Source organism: Dendropsophus ebraccatus, chromosome 1 (genome assembly GCF_027789765.1).
Source record: "Dendropsophus ebraccatus isolate aDenEbr1 chromosome 1, aDenEbr1.pat, whole genome shotgun sequence".
Lineage (NCBI taxonomy): Eukaryota > Metazoa > Chordata > Amphibia > Anura > Hylidae > Dendropsophus > Dendropsophus ebraccatus.
In genome coordinates this window covers 13,910,840-13,916,996 of record NC_091454.1, presented here as the reverse complement: position 1 = coordinate 13,916,996, position 6,157 = coordinate 13,910,840, and the positions used below count along the sequence as shown (strand labels likewise).

At 36.5% G+C, this 6,157-nt stretch overlaps 1 long non-coding RNA gene across 4 annotated transcripts in view; it reads right to left on the bottom strand.

The window, feature by feature from the left end:
* Window positions 1-5,324, bottom strand: part of LOC138789217 (uncharacterized) — a 52,893-nt gene extending 47,569 nt beyond the window's left edge. For 2 of the 4 annotated variants that reach the window (XR_011362710.1, XR_011362709.1), the window contains exon 1: window positions 4,957-5,322. This is a non-coding gene — a long non-coding RNA (uncharacterized lncRNA). Of the gene's footprint in view, window positions 1-4,956 lie in introns of all 4 variants that reach the window. The other 2 variants (XR_011362708.1, XR_011362707.1) reach the window with 2 other exon arrangements.
* Window positions 5,325-6,157: the final 833 nt, after the last annotated feature.

Sequence of the window (6,157 nt, the reverse complement as noted above, 5' to 3'; positions counted from 1 at the left end):
AGATAGATAGATAGATAGATAGATAGATAGATGATAGATAGATAGATAGATAGATAGATAGATAGATAGATAGATAGATAGATAGATAGATAGATAGATAGATAGATAGATAGATAGGAGATAGATAGATAGATAGATAGATAGATAGATAGATAGAAGATAGATAAACTATAATAGATAGATAGGAGATAGATAGATTGATTGATAGATAAGAGAAAGAAAGAAAGAAAGAAAGAAAGAAGGAGAGAAGGAAGAATGGAAGAAAAGAGAGAAACAAACAAGCAAACTAAGTACGTGACAAATAGATAGCTATGGATAGATAGGTGAAAAAGAAACTATAATAGATAGATAGATAGATAGATAGATAGATAGATAGATAGATAGATAGGAGAAAAGAAAGAAAGAAGGAAAGAAAGAAAGAAAGAAAGAAAGAAAGAAAGAAAGAAAGAAAGAAAGAAAGAAAGAAAGAAAGAGAAAGAAACTATAATAGATAGGAAAAAGAAAGAAGGAAGGAAGGAAAGAAAGAAAGAAAGAAAGAAAGAAAGAAAGAAAAACTATGTACATGACAAATAGGTGACAAAGAAAGAATGAATATAGAAGATAGATAGATATGATAGATAGATAGATAGATAGATAGATAGATAGATAGATAGATAGGAGATAGATAGGAGATAGATAGATAGAAGATAGATAGATATGAGAGATAGGTAGATAGATAGATAGATAGATAGATAGGAGATAGATAGGAGATAGGAGATAGATAGATAGATAGATAGATAGATAGATAGATAGATAGATAGATAGGAGATAGATGGATAGAAGATAGATAGATATGAGAGATAGATAGATAGATAGATAGATAGATAGGAGATAGATAGATAGATAGATAGATAGGAGATAGATAGATAGATAGATAGATAGATAGATAGATAGGAGATGGATAGATAGATAGATAGATAGATAGGAGATAGATAGATAGGAGATAGATAGGAGATAGATAGATAGATAGATAGATAGATAGATAGATAGATAGGAGATGGATAGATAGATAGATAGATAGATAGATAGATAGATAGATAGATAGATAGGAGATAGATAGGAGATAGATAGATAGATAGATAGATAGATGATAGATAGATGGATAGATAGGAGATGGATAGATAGATAGATAGATAGATAGATAGATAGATAGATAGATAGATAGATAGGAGATGGATAGATAGATAGGAGATGGATAGATAGGAGATGGATAGATAGGAGATTGATAGATAGATATTGTAAGATGACATATTTGTGAGTTTGCTGGGACTCATCTATTGTATCCTATTACTGATATATTGGTGCTGTATATGACTGTGTATTCTCATAGTTTATGTGGTCACATTAGAGTAGGTAATGTAGATATGTATACGGGTGTGGTGTGTGTATAATATATAGGTGTAGAAGCCTTGGCAGGTCGTTCGTCTCTAGGTGTCAGGACGTTAAGGAGTTAACGCGCGGCGTATAAAGTTGTTTGCACGCTGTTCTACGTTTTATACTGGAGTGAAATCAAATACACCCGGCTCCTGCCACTTTATACGTTTCCTCACTTATTAACCCTTGCTCTCTATCCCGCCATTACTCGCACAAGTCACATCCCTAAGGGTCCCCTTCACCGCATTAAAAAGGATATCTGTACGGCTCATGGCAAGATGGCAGCCATGACGGGCGCACAACAACAGATCTCAATTTATTATGACAAGAATAAGTGAGACAGCGAGGCAGGAAGAAGGAGAAGACGCTGGTGACAAGTGACAGGGAGGGGAAGCACGGGGGACAGGACCCCAACCTGGAGCAGGTCCACAGCTTATGCAGCTCTTATGCTATACGATATATATATATATATATATATATATATATATATATATATGTTACATATATGTATGTGGCTTTAAATACAGAGTCCAGATAGAGGAAGAAAGGGCTGAAGCCAGGAGCTGCGTCTGCTGCTAGAAAGTGAAAGCAGCCCTCGTATGTCTGCAGGACGGCAGCAGGCAGGGCGCTACACCCCTGTATACAGTATATACATATATATATATATATATATATATATATATATATAAAGAGAGAGAGAGATGTATATAGTATATAGAGAGAGTGATATGTACTATATATATATAGAGAGAGAGAGAGAGAGAGAGAGACATATAGGATATACCGAGAGAGAGGCATATACAGTATATATACAGAGAGAGAAATACAGTATATATACAGAGAGAGACGTATACAGTATATACACAGAGAGAGAGAGGCATATACAGTATATATACAGAGAGAGACATATACAATATATATACAGAGAGAGACATATACAATATATATACAGAGAGAGAGACAAATAGAGACAGAGAGACGTATACAGTACGTGTATGTATATATAGAGAGAGAGATACAGTATATATATTGAGAGCGAGAGGTAAACAGTATATATATATAGAGAGAGAGAGAGAGAGAGAGAGACATATACAGTATATAAAGAGAGAGAGAAATACAGCATATATACAGAGAGAGAGAGAGAGAGAGAAAGAGACAAATAGAGAGAGAGACATATACAGTATGTGTATGTATGTATATAGAGAGAGAGGTATACAGTATATATATTGAGAACGAGAGGTATACAGTATATATAGAGGGAGAGAGAGAGAGAGAGAGGTATACAGTATATATATATTGAGAACGAGAGGTATACAGTATAAATAGAGGGAGAGAGAAAGAGAGAGAGAGGTATACAGTATATATAGAGGGAGAGAGAGAGATGTATACAGTAAATATAGAGAAAGAGACATATATAATATATATAGAGAGAGGGGGTATACAGTATATATAGAGTGACACAGACAGTATGTATAGTGAGAGAGATGTATACAGTATGTGTGTCTATAGAGAGCGAGATATACAGCATATATAGGGATAGAGGGATCTATACAGTATAGATATAGAGAAATAGAAGAGAGATACATATATAGAGAGTATATATACAGACAGACATATACAGTATTTCTAGAGAGAGAGGCATATAGAGTATATATATAGACACATATAGAGTATATATAGAGAGATACAGTATATATATATATATATATATATATATATATATATATATATATATATATGTATAGAGAGAGAGATACAGTATATACATATAAAGAGACATATACTGTATAGGGAGAGAGAGAGAGAAAGAGAGAGAGAGAGAGAGAGAGAGAGAGAGAATCTTGCTTTATATATATAGTTTTATAGAAGAGGCATTGTGCACCTAACACACATGAGAATGAGTCAGTATATACCAGGTTATATGCTAAGGAAACTTGTATCTTGGTTTTACTGGTATATAAAAACAGAGAAAATGTATATATATATATATATATGTTATATATGATCTATCTCTCTATCCTTACATGTGCCTCACTACTAATAACTTCCATAAAAACCAATATAGAACCAGCCAAAAAGTTAGGCCCTAAGCCCATTGGCTCCCTAGCTGCTGGCATCGACCCAGCCGCCATCATACACATATATTACTGTATAATCAATCGTCTAATATTACAGCACATCTCATCTACAATTGATCACCACTCTATACCACGTTATAATGCAAAGGCCTAAAACCAGTATAAACCATCCCCTACAAACCGTACACACATCCACCAACATGACACAGTTTACCTCATACCTCGGGCCTGTTAAAATTATTTTGTATTATATTTAGAAATAACCCTGCATTTTATGCTTTTTTTTAACAAAGCATAAAAGAATAGTAAAAATAATAAAAAAATAAGGCCTAGGATGTAATAATAAACATTAGGCCCTTATAGTTGGTGTATTATATATGATATAGGATGGATTAGAGGCCTAGGAGAGACAATTTAAATCAGGACCCACATATAATAATAATAATAATAATAATAATAATAATAATAATAATAATAATAATAATTATATATGTAATATAATATATACTATATACTACTAATATAATATATACTATATACTACTACTACTATATACTAATACTACTACTACTAATATAATAAATTTTCTACATACAAGGGCTAGTTGTTATAAGCTGAACTTATCGAGTTACGTTGAGGACCCCCCCAATTCTGTGGTTTTTTTTACACCATTATATATATATATATACATATATATATATAGCTATAAATACAGCTAAACATATGGACATATATACGCGAAAACCCATCGTGGATTCTTTCCTTAGGGAACGACCCTCGAATATCACTTCCTATACCATAACGAAACCCTGAAGACGCGGATGCGACTACTTGACCCTCAAAACCAAGTCCTTCCTTTTTCGGTACATAAAGTTGAGTCAAGCCGATGCACGTATAATAGTCCCTCTCTCACTAACTCCGCTACCTCCTCCCCCCCCCCTTTCAAATTTACCAATGAAGTTAAAAGTATATATTTTTTGATTACAACAGAGAGGATTCAATTGGTGGAGGGAAATGGCGAGAGATGACGCAACGGGACACTTGGCCGGGTAGAAATGCTGATGTATGCCAAAGCAGACGTACCAAGAACCACTGTTGCTATGAGAGAATTAGCTGGTAGAGGTTTGATTGTCCGCCCCCTCCCTTCTCTCTCTCGCTCTCTCGGCTTTTTGGCTTGTACCATCGAGACTGCAAACAGCTCACTGTAAAGAAGGGAGAGGAAGAGTCCGGCGGATGTTTTCATTAGAATGAATAGGAAAAAATGGGGATACAGGTTAGTGAGAGCGTTAAAGGCAAAGGCGTGGGTAGAGAAGAGGTGGGAGGTGGATGGGGGCAGTTAGTAGGGTTTTAACTAGGAATATCGAAAGATTGCAGCACATCAGGCACATCTAGTCAATCGCCGCCGTTCCTGTTTTTGTTTTTCTCATTTTTTTTCCTGGCAAAAAGATAAGAAAAGGACCCCCACCTTGGTTTCTTTTTTCCTTCCGTAGACCACGGCTAAGGTTTGTCTCGATGTAAAAAAAAATATGTATATAAATAAATAATAGCAAAAGGAACTCAAAATTATAAAAAAAAAAAAAAAGATAGAAAGCGAGAAACCTGGGGAAAAGCTTTGCAGGATTTTTTTTTTGTCTTGCTTCTTCGGCGGAGAGAGAGAGAGAGGAAAGAAAAAAAAAAGAAAAGAAAAAAGTTTGTTCTGCTGAACTTAGTTGAGCTGCCTTTGGAACCGATGCCAAAAGAGGCAGGATGTTCTCCTTACAATAGCCGTACAGTGATCTGCCACAAATGGAAAAAGCCAAATGTTGGTTCTTCGGGAGAAGAAGAAGAAGAAAAAAAAAAAAATTCATACACTCGCGCTCTCTCGCTCTCTTTCGCTCTCTTTCTCCAGTGTCGGTCGTCCATCTAAGTGGAACGTCTTGTTCTGCGGTGCTAGAGGAGGAAGTGCCTGCACCAGCGAAGGGTTAAGAGTTTTTGTGATTTTTGGTGGCGAGGAGGGTCCTCTGGTTTCCTTCGAGTGTTGTATGTGTGCTTTTTTTATGTCGTTGCTATCTCATTGGCTTTTTTTTTTTTTTTTTAAATACGCCGAGGGACGTTTATTAAAAAAAAATTTGAAAAAAAAACTGTTCTGGGTAACCGGCAACGTGACATTTGGCATGATTTCTGCAGCTTGCTTGAGGTTATACAGGGGGAGGGAGGGCAGGCAAGGCTGCATTATGAGTTCGGCAGTAAAGAGAGGAGAGAAAATGGAGGGCAGACACTTCTCTCTCTCTGCTCCAGCATGGTGGATCTTCTGCAGACTCCTCTGGCATGTTGTTCGCTGCCTCCTCTCTGGCAGGCTGCTTTTTTTCTCCTGTAAGCACACTCAATCAAACTGCAATCATGGCAGCTGGGTTTTTTTCCAGCCCAGCAGTTGAGCTGTGTCGCCCAAGTGCTTATCAGCTTTTGACTCGGTGCCAAGATCATAGCTCGAAAAAAGCCAAGCAGCTTCAGCTCAGTTTTTGCAGATGGTTTTAAAGTGAAGGCAGGGGAGTTATTGTGGGAGAGGAGAAAGAAAGTAGGGGGGTGTGGGGGGAGGAGGGCACCCACCGGAATAGGCGAAATCTATGTGTCAGATAGGTGTTAACTGGGTGAGCGGTGCCCAAAGGAATTGGGGTGCCAGTGTATGC